At 51.3% G+C, this 18,188-nt stretch overlaps 1 protein-coding gene and 2 long non-coding RNA genes across 3 annotated transcripts in view; 2 read left to right on the top strand and 1 right to left on the bottom strand.

Moving 5' to 3' along the window:
• Nucleotides 1–18,188, top strand: part of LOC310886170 — a 228,797-nt gene that overhangs the window by 168,919 nt on the left and 41,690 nt on the right. The gene's annotated exons all lie outside the window — the stretch shown is intronic.
• Nucleotides 1–18,188, bottom strand: part of GRIK3 (glutamate ionotropic receptor kainate type subunit 3) — a 141,247-nt gene that overhangs the window by 120,169 nt on the left and 2,890 nt on the right. The gene's annotated exons all lie outside the window — the stretch shown is intronic.
• The window catches only part of LOC310886171, a 43,713-nt gene extending 25,525 nt beyond the window's left edge, over nucleotides 1–18,188 (top strand). The window contains exon 2 of the long non-coding RNA XR_014575228.1: nucleotides 1–18,188. This exon is cut by the window's left edge and continues 20,854 nt beyond it. This is a non-coding gene — a long non-coding RNA (uncharacterized lncRNA).

The raw sequence follows: 18,188 nt of genomic DNA, 5'->3' as shown, positions 1-18,188 counted from the left end.
ACTTCTCTGGTTCCGATATTTGTCTTTTCTCGGAAGCTAATATCCATGAATTTGGTTATTAGAGTCATAATGCTTTAATTATTTCATTTAATACTGTAATTATCCCTTGTGATTAATCCTGACCATAACAGAAATGTCTCCGAGTCTGGAAGGCATGTTCCTATAGATGCTGCATTATGAATGTTAATTTGAGTTAACGAGGAAGATAGCTAGAGGAAAAGAAACCAAAGAGCACGAGGACTCGTAGCTGCGCAACAAGCACTGGGTCTTCCCCTGCTAACTGGGCCAGGGACTGAGGGTCCTGCTGCTGCTGCTGGGCCATGAAAGCGTGGCCTTCCCCCAGCCCCGTGTCCAAGCACTGCGTTCACAAACACGTCGTGTTGCAAACAGCCACACAGGCTGCAGATGTTCATTTCCCTGGTCTGGTCTCCCAGGTTTAGCTGGACGTAGTGGGGGGTTCGTGCTTTGGCCAGGGGGTATGCGGATGCGTATTTGAGAGCTGCCAGATCCCATTGCATTACCCCGTGTTCCCTTATTTTCAGCTACAAAGTCACATTCAGAGAAGGTAAAAGTATCTCAAATTTTCTGACGTCTCTGTTGGCGGACCCAGGGGAGCCGCAGGACACCACTGGGAATAGAAGAGCAAAAAATTTGTCTTAATGTCTGGTTGTCGGGTCCAAGGAAGACCAATTCACCAAGGAGCCTGGTGCGTGAGCTTTGCGACTGCCAGCTGTGCGTCAGCTGGTCTGTGCACAACTAGCTATTTACACACCTTTATGCTGCAGTTGTACTGAGCTGAAAACTGCTGTCGGAGTCAATAGCAAAGCCTGCAGCAAAGCCGGGAATTTTTGTTACTTCTCTGTGCATCGTACTGCTGTGCTTGGAGCCATGCGTGCTCCCCTTCTCCCTCTCAGACAAGTGTGTATTGACATGCACACACACACACGTGTCCTCACAGACCCTGCATGCCAGCCTCCAGGGACTGCCCATCTGTGCCTTTATGCACCGAGAAAAGAAACGTATGGACAAAAGGAGCCTATGCCGCTGGCAGAGCCCCGCAGGGCCAGACTTCTATGATCTTCAGAGAAGGGCTTTTCCCATAAGACACGTCTTTAAGCAGCGCTGTGTTAAAAAGAGCCAAGGGTATCTTCACTTGAGGGGCTGAGCCGGCTGCAAACAAACGTCGATTCAGTAGGCAGGGGTGAGGGCGCGGGGAGATTTCCGCCCCCCTGGGCTGTGCGCACGCGAGCCGGGCAGGGGGAGGCAGCTCCGCACATCTCGATCCATGGCCAGGGCCTCTCGCTCCACCTCCGTACGGCCGGAGCAAACGCCTCATAGATTTTCCTCTTTATATACCCAAACTGGGAGGTAGCAGAAGACAGCCCTTCAAACTGAGGAACGAGCGCCGGCTCCCGGCTGCTCTGCCCATCGATCAAAATAATGCCGGTGCCTCGCTGACACGCAGAGTGAAGCTCTCTCACCTGACAAAGGGTGGAGACTTTGGTCTTGTCTGCGCTGAAGGACGCCAAACAAGAGAAGCACACACTCGATGAGTACATTTTGCTGCCTGGAGATGTTTCCAAGGCCTCTACGTTCCCATCACTAAACCAATCTCTTAGAACCCAGGATCGCTGCAGCTTTTGCCTCTGCGTTCATCACCCAAGGCTCTGGCAGCTCCAGCGGGGTGCGGGTCCCATGGGTGATGGTCCCATGGCCAGTGCCAGGGGCTGCAGGACAGGAGCATCTCCCGGGGGCTGCAAGACAGGAGCACCTCCCGTGGCCCGGCAGACAGGGGAAGGTGATGCAGAGGAAGACATGAAATACTGGGGTATAAGCAGCCAGCACATCTGCTCTGGGAGAATTTGTGTTTAAACCGTGCTTATTTACCCTGATGCAGCACAAGGAGGGAGTGGCTGGCCGAGAACTGCTTACCGAGTGCTTTGTTTGCAGGGCAGGTTTCCAGTGATACACAAATTACCAAAATTTCCCAAACAGTGCAAGAGACCTGTGCACACAAAGTCACTCCTCCCTTAAACAAACCTCTGCTCTTACACCTGGCAGTGCCAGACTTCCAGGGCTTCACAAATGTTGTTCTTGAGACCTTCCTTCACGTGTTCTCAAATATTTGCATCTGAAGTTGGGTACATAACGGGTGGAGCTGGCTGTCTAGTTTTTGGTACTGAAATGGGAAAGACAGAGACAGATGTGACATCGACTCCTTTACAACCTGGAGAGGAAAGCAAGGCTCCGGAGGTTTCCTTGTGTCACCGGCACGACCGAGGGCAAGCAGGGAACCTTCCTTCCTTCCCCTGCCCACCTCTGGCAGTCACTGAGTGCTCAGATGGTTTCTGGAGCTGCCCACCCTCTCCACCACGAGATAACCATTATCTGTAGGGACGCTTGGAGCCAGTGCTAAAGGCAGCAGGGTGGAAAAGGGCAGTTTCTTTCCCCTTCCCATTTACATTTAGGAAGTCCCAACGGAGGTCAAGCAAGGGCTGCAGCCACACAACTTCAGCATCCAGAAAGATGGCCTGAATGCCTCTGTAAGGTTCACATCCACTAAAAGGCTTCTGTGCTTGGACGTCCTCGGGCTTGCGGAGCTGCAGCAGGAGCCTGGCACGGGAGCTCGGGGGGAGGCACGGCAAGGTTAAGGACACGACGTGCAGCACCACCGAGGGAAGCGCTGCTTTTCACACGGAGCCACATAAAGCCTCCCAGAAGGAGCAAACCTCGTCCTCAGTCAGCAGAAACATCCTCCCAGCTGCACATTAAAAGTCACTCGTTCACTTTATCTACGTGTATATATATATATACGTCCTGCTTAGCAGAGGCGGCCAGCTGGGGAGAGTGGCTGAAACCTCACCGAGAGCGGCACGAAGGGTGCACGGGCAGGGGGGAGCTTCCCTGGGGCCTGCTGCCCTGTGTCAGGGCAGGATGACTTCTTGGGAAATGGCAGCAGGAGACAGAAGAGCCCTGGGAGCACAGCAGCGCCCGGCGTCCCATGCAGGAGCCGGCCCCCACGGGCTGCTCACGCCCTAATTTGATTAATTAGCACAGCCGGCTTCCCTCCAGCCTAAACCCCGCTGACGGAGCAGCGCGTATCAGGAAAGCCAAATTCCCCTTTTGTTTTGTTTCTGGCGGCCAATTCCTCTCTGCCAATACGGCAGCCTGCCCTTAATTTGGCAGTTAGGGGCTTGGTGAAGGAAATAATGCGGCAATGTCCTCGTGGGAGTCTAAAAACCAATATTCCAGGAGCCGGGAGAGAACTGATGTGAAAATGGGGTGTTCACAAGCCCCTGTCACCAGCCATGCTTGAAGGGCTGACTGTTAGCACCTGGTCAATAACAACATCCTTCCCTGAAGGTTTTTTGTAAAAAGCACCAAGGATGATAGCGAAGAGCATGAAAATAATCTGATTAATACGATGTCTCCTTGAAACATTTCGGAAACGCGTGAAGTGTTACTTTCACTGCGGTGTACTTTTCCGTCACAAAGTGAAAATCAAAGTGCAGAACAACAGAGAATGCAGAGATCCTTCCTACATGGAATAATGAGGCCATAAAACCAAACTATAAAGTTAAATAATTTGCCATAAATATCTAAAGCTCTCAAATTATTCTCTACATTAACTGCCTATGTTTAAAATGATCTTTGCATTCACCATGTCACAGATGGCAACATCAGACAAGAGAGTCCTTGACAAAATCTCGCTGTAATTATTCTTTCCACAGCTGCAGTTATTTTAATGCCTTTTCAGTTAAGCTGAAAGAGACGCACACATTTTATAAATAAGGGCCTTTAACCAGTTTGACAATGAAGCATTTGAAACGTACAGTGCAAAAAAAAAAAAAAAAAGAAAAAAAAACACCCAAAAACTTTCCCTGCATCTCGAAACCTGGGAGAGCGACTGTGCAGGCTCAGAGCTGGAAGCCAACTGCTCTTTCTAAGCCGTAGTTAGCAGTTAAAGCTAAAGCTCTGCTGCTGGGAATGGCACGAGATAGCTGTTACTAGCAACTTTCTGAGTTGCTCCGACACAGCCTAATAATTAGCGTTATTTTGGCTAGCAGCTCGTTCTGCCTGCGCGGAGGAGCTGCCCTTCAAGAACAGGCAAAGACCTCTGAGGCTGGCTTGCAGAGAAAAATACTGCCGGGATGGGGTCGGGCTTACAGGCTGCCCAAGTCCGAACTGTTCAGCTGCAGCCACAGTGCTCCTGTTCGCGGTACATGTCCAGGCACCTCAATATTCCCTACATATTCAGGCACCTCAGTACGAGCAGGCTCATTTTCGAGTGTTGCTAAATACTGTGATCTTCATCTGCTCAGAGCGAGTTTGGGCTACACCTAAAATCACAGCCGTGGGCTGCAGGACAACCAGGAGAATCACAGAATCCTAGAATAAGGTTGGAAGAGCCCTGCGAGATCACCTGGTCCAGCCACCCCCCTGCCACCGCCATCACCCACTGAACCCTGTCCCTAACTGGAGGTGAGGCACCAAAGGAGAGGTTCCTGCAGGATTTTACCCCGGTGTCCCAGAGGACGCTGGCACAGCTCCCTGCGGCCTTCGCTTGTGCCTCGAGCTCTCTTGAAAGCCTTCAGAACACCTCTCCCCTAAACCTATGTTTCAGGAGCCTGGAGAAGTGGCCGTATTTTTTAAAGCTCTGGAACACTCCACAGCTCTCGTGAAAAACAAAAGAAGCTGAATCCGCTTGAAGTGAAGTTCACTCCTCTCAGCAAGTTGCAGCTGCTTTGCCCTCCCCCCCTTAAGCTGCCTGGTCGTCAGAAAGCAGAAGCAATTCTGCACGTCCGGGACACAACTGAAATGGTGGCGGAGGGACCGGGAGGATGTTTTCCCATTTAAGCAAATAAAGAAAAATAAAAGAATGGAAGATCGGGGGGAGGTTTTTCAAAGTGGGATCCTGGCAAGCTTTGCCATACAAAGGAGACGTCGTGGTCGCTGGCGCTCACGAACTAGGGAGGCCTGATTAATGAAGGTTATTGTCAGGGAGGCCTGGCTTTTATGCTCCACGCTGAAAGGCACCAACCCTTGAAGTATTCAGCATTATACAATAACAGATTGTGTGCAGTTAGCCTTAGAAAACAAATGTGCTCTCTCTTATATAAGATTACAGAGCATCCATCACTGGCTGGCATTAAATACCGCAGAACACCAGTGTATGTAATTAGCAATACACGAAATCCAAACATTATTTTAAAGGGGTTGGAACAACAACAACACCCAAAAGGAGTGGATGTTTGCATTTCCCTTTCGCTTTGAAGCTGCTTTTCCCTCCGGACCCAAGCGTCCCAGAGAAGGGAAGGGCAGGGTGGGCGTTTCAGGCTTTCCCTCTGGCATCCCCGGAGCCTCGCTGCCGGCGCTGGAGGGGGAGCAGAGGTTCCCCTGCTGAAATCTCTGCTATCTCTTATTAGATTTGGACCACGAATGAAATACAGCTGTGGGCTGGATGGGGGAAAGCAGGGTTTTTATGAGGGTTTGTACGCGCTGTGTCAGTGGGCTGCTCATAAACCGGGGCTGGCCTCGAAATCCCCTGCAAAATGCAATGAGCTGCTACATGGCAGACCCATCTCTTATTGCGTCTGCCCCCAGGAGGAAACGGGGACGTGGGTTCTCTCTAGAAGTGACACCGTGGTTGTAAACCTCTGGTCGAGCAGCACTGAGCTGGGACCGGGATGTTGCCCGTGGTGCTCGGGGTGGGTGCAGCGTGCGGGTCTGCTGCGGGTCTACCCAGGGTCTCCGTCGGGGCTGGGACTTGCACTGGGGCTCCTGGATCCCACTCCCCCATCCTTCCCCTTTTTTGCGTTGTGCTGTAGTATCAGCCACACAATTAAGAGCTCTATTTAAGCACTTGAATGAGCAAACAAACTTCATCCTTGAAGCAGTCAGGCATGCCTTGTGGGGCCCCCGTACTCCTCAGTTGTGAATCTCAGGCTGATAATTAAAACCAAAAAATGCACTTAGACAAATGAACATCGCATCGTGCTGGGGAGCTAGCACAAAGCTATTGTCACTTCTCATTTCAAACACGCCGGAATTAGAGGGGGGCTGGATTTGTTCTGCCAGAGAGGCAGGAGAAGCCTCTTGGCTGGATGGCAAGCAGCTGTCTGCAGACGGAAATGTCCCGAGGGCTCCGGCTAACGCGGGCTGCCCGGGGAAGCCTGGCACAGGGCAGGATAAGGATACGGGGATGTATTTGCCAGCTTGATTCCTACCAACTGCAGGGGAGGTCAGGGCAGAGCACCGTTCGGGCACCCAGTGGGGGCAGCAGCAGTGCAGAATTTCCAAGGTTCCCATAAATATCGCGCCGTATTTTGGCCTTGGTGCAGCTTCCAAGATTGCTCCTCTGCAGCAGCACTTCTGGCACAGAAAAGGGGCCACGAGGCTGGTGGCTGCGTCCTGCAGGGGGTGGCCCCGTGCTGTGGCCCATGACAGTGATAAAGCCAAAGCTGCTGTTGCTGTTTCTGCGGGGCGTTCTTAACCTTAGCAGACCCCAGCGGGATTATTCCAGTCCCTGCAGAGCTCTGGCATCCAGAAAGCGTAAAATATCAGCGCTGCGACCTCCTTCTGCCCACACCTCTGCTCTGCTGCTCCATGGGGTCAAAGCCATCCTTCCCAGGGCAGGGGGCTGCCTCCAGGGCCCGAGGGCAACACGAGGCCACCGCCTTGGCTGCCAGCCTCCACCGCAGCCCTGCGGAGGCCGGTCTCCTCGCTGTGCCCAAGGACAGCCCCCACTGGGCTGCCCCAGCACCGCTCAGCCCCGCGCTCTGCTGCAGGATGTGCGTGGCACCAGCAGGGAGAACCCTGCGTCTTGGGGGGGAGCCAAGTGATGGGGAGCAGATGATGTTTTAATGATTTTTTAACTTTTCTTTAAAGCCGGCCTCCTTTTTAATGAAGTGTCTCAAATAGGGAGTTAATTGGGATGTAATAGCACACGCTATTGTACATTAGTTAAATACCAAGGGATTATTAAGACTACATTTTTCAGGCTTTACAGTCCTATATTGAGTAAACAGTTGTTAAATTTCAATAAACAACTTTTAAAATCTACATTAAATAAGCAGTAAAGCATATTTAGGATACATGTTTATTTTTTACTTTTCCCAAAATGACTCAAGTGAGAGAGTTCCGGGTTGTAATCTCCTTATTTCACCACTTTAATAGGGTTGTGCCTGCTCCTGTGTACTTGCTCTGCCTCCGAGACCCCAAAGCCTCAGCTATTTGCACACACACGTCACAGGCCTTAAACCCCCCCAATTCCAACAGCCCAGAGGAGCAAGGAGTGGGCTTAGCCCTCTTCTGCAAGCACGGAATTGAAGCCCAGAAGAGCAAAGTCATTTGTTCAAAGCCACGCGGGGAGCCTGGTACAGCGCGCGACGAGAGCTAGCGAAAGATCAAAAAATACTTTTCTAAAAATAAGGCTTTGAAAGGCTGTAAAGGAAATGCAGCTCCAACAAATTGCTGTGTTGCCATCAGAGATGCAATTAGTCACGGGCTGGATTTGTCCCTGCCATGGGCAGCACCTCGTGGACGTGGCAGCGTGTGCCCAGGGTGCGCGGGTCTGGGGGCTGTGAGCAGCACAGGAGGTGCAGGGGCCATGGTCCCCTGCCACCACCTTGCGCTGGGGGGACCTTGCGAGGTAGCACGTCGGAAACAACAGGTGTAATCATCCCGGTAACCATGGCAATGAATAATTTAGGACTCGCTTAACCTTCATATTCAGGTTGATCTTGAGCTTCCTGCTGCTTTTTGCAGGCAGGGTTATTACAGCCAACTACCAGCACGCACAGAGAAGGAACAGGGTGCGTGCGGGTCCGTCCCAGCTCCTTGGAGGAGATGCTCGCGGCGTGGGCACGGGCTTCTGCCCCTGGGGCAGCGGCCACAGGAAAATCCCCAGCATGTTCTGGACAGGGAAATGGGGCAAGAGCTGCTGGAGCTCCGTCCTGCTCTGCTCCAGCCGTAATTTCCGTTGTTAGGGGATCCTAACAGATTCCCTCTGTGCCATGCAGAGGTATTTCGGGGAAGTCGCCACCTTGTTGCCACCCCGGGCATCGGTCCTGCATCCTTGCTAGCTTCTCATGGTTAATTATCCCCACGATTGTTGCTCTCAGGTGAGGCTTTGATGACATGATTCCAAAGGCCGTTCTTGCATCATTCCAAATGGGAATCCAAATGGATTGCACTTCCCGAAGTCATTTCCACCGCTCGGCATTGTTGAGTGTGTAATGCTAACTAAGAAACCAAGAAATCGGGAATCTCCAAACCAAGTACACTGTGAGATTAATGAGGAAGTGCTGAAGAACATAAATAATCCGTGCTCCCCATTAGAGGCTGTTAGCACCACTAAAGCAAACCAGAGAAAAAACGGCACGTACGCCACCAGCCGTTCCCCCCTTGACATCCATCACTGTCAGCGCCTAGGTTTTGCCAGCTGAAATCAAAGGGTGGTTAACCCTTCAGCATTCTGACCACTTAGAAATAATTATTGTTATTATAAATCAGAAGTGATGGCCTAACAGGTCAGAAAAATGTATATAGAAAAAAAAAACCCACAAATGGAAGTAGTATGGCCTCAAAGGAAAAATTATTAGTTCCCTAGTGGGGTTACAGGTAATTTGCTAGCAATAACAACGTAAAAACACATTTTATTTTGTAATGATCATAAACAACCCTTGGACAAGAATTCTATCCAGGACCCACAAGTCTGCTCCCTTGATAGCAAGTTTTATTACTCAGGTTTCTCTGTGCATTCTTTCCAAATGCAGCCGTCATAACGATTTACGAATTACAATCCTGACGGCATAAACTTCCTTAATTCACACCAAAATAGGTTTTCCCACAAACACTCGCAGAGTACACGGAGGTCCGTAACTACATAGAGTGACATCAGTAATGCGGTCCGACCCTAACCCTAACCCAACCCTAACCAACTCGAATCCTAACCCTAACCCTAACCCTAACCCTAACCCTAACCCTAACCCTAACCCTAACCCTAAAGCACAGATCTGATTCCAGGGCCATGTGTTCATGGGGCTGGGGGAGAGATTCCCCTACAGAGATGGAGCCGGAGCTTGGGGCTGAAGGCAGCAGCTTGCCCCGGACCAGTGGGACCCGACCCCTTGGGATCTATAGGAACCCAGGGAACAGTGGGCGCTTTCTTTCCAGCCATTGGCAATAAGCAAGATTCCCAACCAGTGCTAAGGAAGCCTGTGAAGGCAAATTTTTATTTATTTTGTCCTAAAATAGGAGAAAGCACATCTTGTCCAGGATTTCAACTGTATGAATTTCTTCCCTCCGCTTTTGAGGCCAGAGGGTGAGGGTTGGAGTTGGACATACAAACTGAAGGGGCGTTTTGGTGGGAGGGAAGCAGGGGTTAATTGTGTGGGGCTGAGCAACAAATCCCCTCTGCCAAGTCCCAAATGAATGTCGTTGGCTTCCTTGTGGCCCAGCAGCGGGCAGGGGGATGAGAAGGGATGAGGGGAGAAGCTAGTCAGGTTGTAATTGCCTCCAAAAAGTATGAAAATTAAATGGGAATCCATAATATGAACAGGATGGTATGCGAATCAGGCTTGGTTTCAGATTTTAGTATGCCATTGCTCTCTGCCTAATTGGAGGAGATGGAGCCAACCCCTCAGATTGCCACACTTAAGATCTAAAGTTACACTGCAGAAATGGAAATGTGCCACGTCTTTCCTCAAATCACCGCCACTGCATTAATGTGGAAGAAAATGAAGGAGAAGTGGATATAAGGATATAACTGCTGCCTTACTGAGCAGTCTACAGCCAGATGGGCGTGTGTACAAACCCAGCCTTGTCTACTGAAACACATCACTGGGGCTGAAGGTAGCTGCTAGAAGAGCAGAGAACTGTTCTTATTCAACGTTTTTATTTATAACTCAAATCTTAATTGAAGTTGATTCCTGCGCAAAGACAAGCTCTGCATTTTAAAATATGTTACCAGCTTCATCTAACGCCATGCAACACGCTATCTGGACAACGCTTTCCCAATGTTGGAGTTGAACAGGAAAAGAAACGTAAAAGCCAATTTCCATTCAAATGTTAGGAGCCAGACCTAGATAGCACCCTGAAGCTAAACGTCCAAGTGCTCACTTTGAATTTCTTCAAAGTAAAGACGACAAAATCTGATCATGCAGAAATAAAAATTTGTAAGAAGAAAAGTGCATAAAATGAGAATGAAAATGGTTTTTGTTCCCTATAAGGGAAAAACAGATTTTAAAGAATTTATAGACCAGAAATTTAAACTAAGAGCCTCCCTTTTACAGCTTCGAATTGTAATGGCATTACTGCAGGACAAAAAAGAAGGGGTGGCATCCGGTCTGCAGAGGTGTTTGAAACAATGCCATCCCCCTGCCATCAGCAGGGTTCGGGACCCAGGAGCCAGCCTGCGCCTGCCGCTTCGGGAGCTCCTCACCTCGGGACTTCCAGGCTGCAGTTCAGTTCCCAACTTGTGGTGAGATGGCTGCGGCCAGGAAAATCCTGTCTCTGTGCCAGGCTGGTAGAACTGAATGTAATGAAGGGAAAATCTTTTCCCATGATGGACAGTACTGAGCACGTGGAGATAGCATAAAAATTGGGATTTCTGCCATCGTGAGCTCACAAAACAAATGAGATTTTGCACGAAGCACTTGGAACAGTGGCCTGTGTGTACCACTCAACGTGACCTCCAAAAGTAATGACATTTTGTCTCGTATTCTACTTACGAGTGCCTCATTCTGAGCATTCAAATTGGATCAGGGTTCATGGACTATTTAAAAATTCTGCGAGCAGCAAGACGCTGTGAAGCGGATGTGTTTTAGTATGACCACTGCTTTGCCAAAACTCACGACCTGTGCTCACGGGCATTTTTCCGCCCATATCAAACAGAGCAGCAAACACCCAGCCTGCGAGGAGACTTTGAACCCTGGCTCTTCTATCTCATCTGAGCTATCTGTGAGCATCAGTCATGGTAATTTTGACTCCTTTTGCTTCCTCCCATCATTAATTGTCTAGATGAGCCCTTTCCTAATTCACAGAGGACAACAAACAAAGCAATCCTTGTGCACAAGTCCTTGAACTGGACAAGACCAATGTGCCACATCCTGATGGGGAGCTGCAGCATCACCCCGGGGTGAGCGCTGGGCGCAGGACACAGCAGAGACCGGGCTGCACGCCAGGGCAGAGATCACGATTAAGAACAATTTAGCCAGCCTATAATGCAAAGCAGAGCCAGAAACCAGGGCAGAAGTGACCTGGAGCGTGATTTGCAGTGAATGTCTTTTTATCCCATAAACAGGAGAGACACTTTGGGATGATTATCCACCCAGATTTATCTCTGCAGCTCCTTGTGTATCCGTCTGTGCTTAAAAATGTCTCACTGCCCTTTGCATTATTGCATTGCCCTTTACATTCATACAGCATAAACCTCTCAAGTACCGTAAAACTTACAAGGTGTAATGGAACGTCGTGATTTTTTTTTACACACCATAAACAAAAGCCACTGGAAAAGGAACACAGCGAGGCAGGCTGTATTTGCTCTGACAATGATACGGTGTGGGGCAGGGTGAAAATATATACACAAGTACGCATACATGTACTCTGGCACACTTAAAATCACAACTGGATCGATTATCTGGCACTGATGGGGCACTTCAATGCGTTATGCCCCATCCCTGGAGGTTTTCAGGGCCAGAAATGGGACTTGGGGCAGCCTGGGCTGGTGGGAGAGGACCCTGCCCATGGCAGGGGCTGGGACTGGGTGGGCTTTGAGGACCCTTCCAACCCAGCCCACGCTCTGATTTTCTGATTCTGCGATTCTGTCAATAAGGAAATGGATTAAATCAATAAATCACGAGCTGCACTAAGGACCCAGTGTTAAAAAAGGAAGGGAAAATATTATAAACCTGTCTCGTGCGGGCAAAGAAGCAGCCTACACTTGTAAGGTTAACCATGCGTGCCTTTTATTGCATATCCAGTGAAGGAGGAGCACCTTGCGTGCCTGCCTGCTCTGTTCCCACTTCTCCTGCCCGGGCTCTCTGGGAAATGCCCACACCTGCAGCTGCCATCGGTGCGGGGCCGTGGGACTGCTCCGAGCCCTTCCCTTGGGCAGCAACGTGCTGAGTGTGGAGCAGGACAAGGTGGGAGTGCTGCGGGCTGCCCTGGGCACCCCAAACCGCCCTGGGCACCCCAAACTGCCCTGCTGCCAGGCTGGGGAGCCAGAAAGGATCACTGCAAGGGAAGAAAGTGCCCCAAAACACAGCACTAGATTCAAGGCTGCAGAGAGGCCCAGGTTCAAAGCCTGGTGAAGACGAGCGTGGCTGTACCTGCCCCGAGCTGGGCTCGGCGCTGCAGCGCGATGCACGGCACCGGTGCACGGCTGGAGGGTCAGGTGCAGCGAGGGGATGGGCAGAGGAAGCAGGAGCATCACAAGAATTGGAGCAGAAAGGGAGGATAAGGGGAAATCAAAGCGAAAAGTGGCTCAGAAAAACCACCCGCCTCTCTGTCACTCTAGGGATCTGGCCAGTAGGTTTTTGGGGTCTGTTTCTGGCTGGTATTCTAATGTTTTTTTCTCCATGGTGAGCTTACATCTGCTTCTGAAGGGAAGAAGCAGGAAACAGGTGAAGTGAGAGGCTTCTAAAAAACTGAGACAAAGCATGTCGTTGGAATGCCTTACAGCAGTATTAATAAACAACAGCAAAAGCTCAGATAACAGCCGTGCTTTAGAAAGGAAATGCCTGGTGGCTGGATGCTTCCCCTAGGGAAAAGCACTTGAAACAGTCTGTGATAAACTTCCTGTAACAGGAATCTGGAGGAAAGAATACAGATATTTCTGCAGGTCAGGACTAGGATCTTGCAGAGCTCAGGTGTTTCTAAAAATCTCTGCATCATATCCTGGTGCCTTGACGTGCCTGTGATTGTCAGCACAGAAAGCAGCAGTGTTGGTGGTGATGGGAACCATTGCAGGACGTCCTGCAGGGGGTCTGACACCGCCCCGGACGGCTGAAACACCAAATATTTGTGGAAACTCCATTTGTGCCCAAGTCATTGTGCTGGCCACGCTGCCAGGTGGAAGGCAGGGAGGGCACCGAGGTGGCAGCTGAGGCTGTGCTCCTCAGGGAGAGCTTTTCCTTCATTCCACCACGGAGGACCCAGAACCTCTCGCTGCCCGTGCTGTGGTCAGGCTGTCAGCCACCCAGCAGCAGTCCTGCTACGCTGTCAGAACGCTTTAAATGGATGTAAGAAAGCAAATAGTTACCGAAACCATTAGGAAATGGTCTCGATCTGCACAGGTTTTTACTAGAAGATAGATACCAGCCGTCTTTTCGCAGAATATATGAGATTAATAATTCACCCCTAGCAGGACGTGAATCAGAGACAATCAGACCGAGCAGCACCTGCTCAGTTTGCAGAAAACCTTTATTTATATGGCTCTGAGAACAGCCCTCTGTTTCTCCAGCCCCCAGCACCAGGACACACCGTTTCGGAGGGACGCCCGCAAGGTGTGCTCCCCCCAGCACAGCCCCCGGCAGGACCCAGGCGGGCAGCACAGCCCGAAAATCTGAAAATCTGCTCTGGGGTCCTGGGCTAAGCACGTGCTGTAGCCGTTTGCTCTGTTCGTAACGAATCGGGCCCTGTTTCAGCATGCAACTTCCGCTGCAGCCGGGGAAAACTACCTGAGGCTGCACCCAGGCAGCCCGGCATCTAGCAGGGGATGGAACGCAAAATTACTGCTGTGACTTACTCTGAGTGCTTTGAATTCGCTGCAAAACTAACCACCAAGTCTAACACTTCAGTCCCAATAGACAGTCATAACTCAGCTAAATTTGTGGGTTATACCAGATTTTATTTACTGTTTCATCCCGGAGATAAGTAAGAGATGACAGCCATCTAGTCATTAAAGTGGGGGAAAAGCCGCCCACAGCTCGCGCTGGTTCTCGCGCCGCACACTTCCACGTCTTCAAGCAAATTTGGATTTTGCAGTACTGGCTTTGTTATTTTAAGGACGGCTTCTGTTCCTGCTCACCTGGGCGCTGGTGAGTTCAAAGAGCTGGCCTGTTCACCTCTATGGCCCTGATTTGCACAAAGGACTATGCTGCAGCAATCAAACGTCATTACCGGCTAATGAGGACCCCATGGCCGAGGTGAGAGCAGTCGATGGCCTCTTCCCGCTCCTTATTGGACATTACGAACCACCCTGATAACCCGAACCGCCGCAGCGGCACTAATGAATGCTCCTGAAGCTGCTGTTTGCAGATGTCGAGGATGGGGAAGGCTAATTTCAATAATCAGCCTCAAAAGCCTTGGTGTGGGCTCACTACTGGAGTACCTGGCGCTCTGCGGGCCCCTTATGGGGCTCCCTGGTGCCCAGTTTCCAGCCAGGAGCAAGGTGCTCATCCCAAATTCAAGAATTCACCTGGGCGTTTCTGTAATTTGGGATGTTTGCTTTATTCCCTTGAAATTAGTGGGTTTATATCTATTGCTAAAGACTTTTAACTGGGGGTGCTTTGCTGACGTGGTAGCTGCACCGACTACACGTAATCCAAGGTGCAAATACTCTTCGTTTTGGTGTTAATCTTGGTGTGACTTGAGCAAGAAGGCCAGGCTGTGCTTGAAGCAGCAACGACCTGAATCTATTTGGGGCTTTATTAGGAGCACTAAATACCAGCACGTTATCTCTGGTTTTACTGTTAATGAACATGGGTAGCACGTGCAGCCCCTTGGATCCCCTCTACATCAATCCAAAATGAGACCATCCCTGCCTGAAAAAACAATCCCTGCCTGAAAATACAGCCCCGAGTTGGGCCCCCAAGCCCGTGGTGTTCAGCAGCAGATCGTCGCGGCCGCCCGTGCAGCCCCTGCAAACAGCAGCCTCTGCAGAGCCGCAGCAGCTGAAATCCTCACGGCTCTGTGCCAGCCGGCACTGCTCGTTTCACATGTATTCTGCTTGGCAGCATTGCCGGTAGCAGAGCTTTTAGCCTCGCCTTCAGCCCCCAGCTCCTCTTCATCATTTGCCCCTCTCCCCCCTTGCCCATCGAGTTCTGATGCTTTCTGCTTGTTTTCTGCCTTGCCCAGAGACTTCAACCACCCTGGTTTCCAACTATGCAAAGAGAAAAAAAAAGAAAAAAGGAAAGGAGTCTAGACAGCATCCCATTAAACCTCCAGCCAGAAAGAGGGAAAGAAGATTGCACGGCGTAACGGGCGGAGAAATGCAATACACCGGATTAGGAGGCTTAACGCTCGCTACAGACAGACCACGCGGCGTCGGGCTTTCCTTGGCGCTGTGTCTCCCCGAGACGCCGCGGAGAAGCGGCTCCTCTGGCAGAGCCGCTCCACGGAGCTGCCGCTGGCTGCTGGCACAGGCGAGCAGCGCCCAGGAGCTGGCAGGAGGGTGGCCAGTGAGGGGGCTGCCTCCCACCTGCAGCCGCAGGAGCGGCGAGGAACAGTGCCCTCTGCTGCTGCGGGGCCCGGCGCCGGGAGAGGGAAGAGCCGCATTTCATCGGGATTGCGAAGTTGGCGAGGCTGCCGACCCGTGCCCGAGGAGCGCTTCGCTTCCCAGGGCGAGACAAGCTTTGCTCCCGATACCTTTCGTATCGTCCTGTGCGGGACCGCGTCGTGAAGGCTTCACCAAAAAAATCTTCCCGAGGTACCAGCCTCCATTCGGCCTCGTCGGCAAAAACGACGGAGAAATGCAGTGCCGAGCGGTGGATTTGCACCTGCTGGTGACGAGGCAGAAAGCGGCAGCGCGGGGCGAGCGTGGCTTCACTGCGGAGCCGGCTGCGTGCGGGGCTCCCGGCGGCACGGACGGAGCAGGGAGGCTCCCTGCACACCCACACCCACACGAGACACCCCCAGCCCCGAAATTCTGCAGAAATCTGCGGGTTTGGGGCACGTGGCCGGGAGAAGGCAGGCGCTGTGGCTGAGGAGGCAGCCCAGCACTAAGCAGCGCTGTGTATTTTGGCGGCACTCCTTCCCCCAGGATGAATGAGGGGCTCTTTTTTTTCTGCTGTGCGGTTTGATCTTAATTTCCTGCATGAAGTTCTCAAGAGGATGCCAAGATCAAATAATTAGACTATTCTGCGATAAAGAGGTAACATTGTTATTCAAATGTATTCAGAATTAATTTACCACCAAACAATTTACACTGCCGTCCTTATATCCTGCTGAAATTACTCGAATACGTTATCTGACACACAAAGCATCTCATGACCTGAAATAACTTCATCAACCACCAAGTGCCGGAGCAGTGGGTGTACGGCCATGGGAGTACAAACCGAAATTTTGCAGAAGTCACAAAGGCAATCGAGTGATGTAAAAATAGGAGAGGCAAAAAAAAAAAAGGGGAAAAGGAAAAAAAAAAAGCACTTCACTTGCAGCAGTGAACATGCAGAAAGCAGAATCCCAAAGAAACCCATGTGAGCACTTGACCCCCCAAGTGGCAGGAGGGGCCCTGATGCTCTGCAGCTCAGCCCTAGCCCCCCTTTTGGGCAAAGTGCTCCAAATTCCCCTCGTGCTCCAAATTCTGATCCCACCTGAGGGTCCTGGCTCCCCCACTGCAGGGACACCGCTGTCCCCAGCCCCTTGGCCACTGCCTTTTTCAGCCTGGAAAAGCCTGGCTTTGACTTTTTTTTTTCTACATGAAACTTCATTTGCAGAGTGTGGGAAGGTGATTGCAAAATAAAATTCCAGGCAGGCAGAATGAGCCTCAGAAAAGCCACTTGCACGGAGGAGGATTACTACCCGCAGAATTTGTTTTCTGCCTATTTCTACAAAATAATCAATGCTTTTTTTTTTTTTTTCCCGCACAGACTCCAATCCAATTTGATTGTCTTTTCTGCGTTTCTTGCAAATCACACAAACAGTCGATGCCCTGACCTCTTCCCTAGGCAAACGCAGCTTCGAAGGAGACAGCCAGAACCAAACCCGGTGCGTCCCCCCGCGGGGCTGCTCGGGTGAAGCTCGGCCGCAGCCCAGCCCCGTGCATGGAGACTTCAGCGAGGCAAGAGGGGGAATTTCAAAACCTCTTGATGTACGATTATTGTCATAAACATCAGCAGGAGTACAATCTTAGGGAAAAAATGAAAAAAAAAACCAACAACCAAAACAAAATGACAAAAAAAAACACCAAAAAAAAAAGAAAAGCAAAAAGCCAGAGGTGCAGGTGGTTCCTTTTAAAAAAGTAGAAAGCAAAATGAAATCTCCTCCAGGCCAAGCTTCTCCAGCAGAGGAAGGGCGAGGGGATGCAGGGCTGGGGGCGTTCACAGAGCTGGACCCGCTGGGGGCTGCATGTGGCCACCGCTGCTGCTGCCTCCGCAGGGAGGAAAGCGCCGAGAGCCGGGCTGCGCCGCCTGGGCGTCAACTCCCGAGTGCAAACAGCCCCAAAGATCACAGACACGAGCGCTGGGATGGGGCGGGCTGCCCCCGCGGTCTGCTTTTACAATCGCTTATTAATCTCACGCCGCTGCCACGCGTCTGATCCGCGCGTGCATTTGGCTCGTGGGCCATCCGTCACGGCGCCGAGTCGCTTCTGGTGGTGCTTCAGCAGAGCTCGGCATCGCGGCGCCATCCAACGCCAAGCCTCCGGGTGGGGAGCGTGACGCCGACCCCAGGCCTCCCCCAGCGCCACGCTGGGGGCTGCAGAATGACACCAAGCCCCCGGCTGTCCCGCGGGGGTGCCCCTGCCGCCTCCTGAGCAGGAGGGAGGTGAGATAAGCAGGATGTCGTGGGTAGAGCAATCGCCTTGCGCTCACCGAGGGGATGATATTGCAAATACCCAGCCGCTCGGTGCGGCGCTCGTAACGGGTATAAGCCAGCAGATCTCACCGGCAGGATCGCAGCCTGCTCCCAGTGGTGTAAACACGGAGTAACGCTCCCAGCCACGGCGGTGTAAACGCGGAGTAACTCCGCTCCTGTCCTTACGTAGCCGTCTTTATACTAGGGTAACACAGCGCCAGACCGAGCACCGGGAGCATGCCGCAGACCTAGGTGCTGTGTTCCGATCCGGCGTTCTCAAATATTTAGCAGATTGCATAATAATTAAACAGCTGTTGAGCAAGCTTCAGACGCAAACTCCTACTTATTAGCCAAAAAAAAATCCAGCACTGAGGCATAGGTTTTCTTTGTACGTGTAGATTGTGTTTAGATGTGTAGATTAAATATTTATATTTTACTTCTGAGAAAAA

Source organism: Anser anser (genome assembly GCF_964211835.1).
Source record: "Anser anser genome assembly, chromosome: 24".
NCBI classification, from domain to species: Eukaryota; Metazoa; Chordata; class Aves; order Anseriformes; family Anatidae; genus Anser; species Anser anser.
The sequence above is the reverse complement of the archived record's forward strand: the minus strand, read 5'-3'. Positions and strand labels throughout refer to the sequence as shown.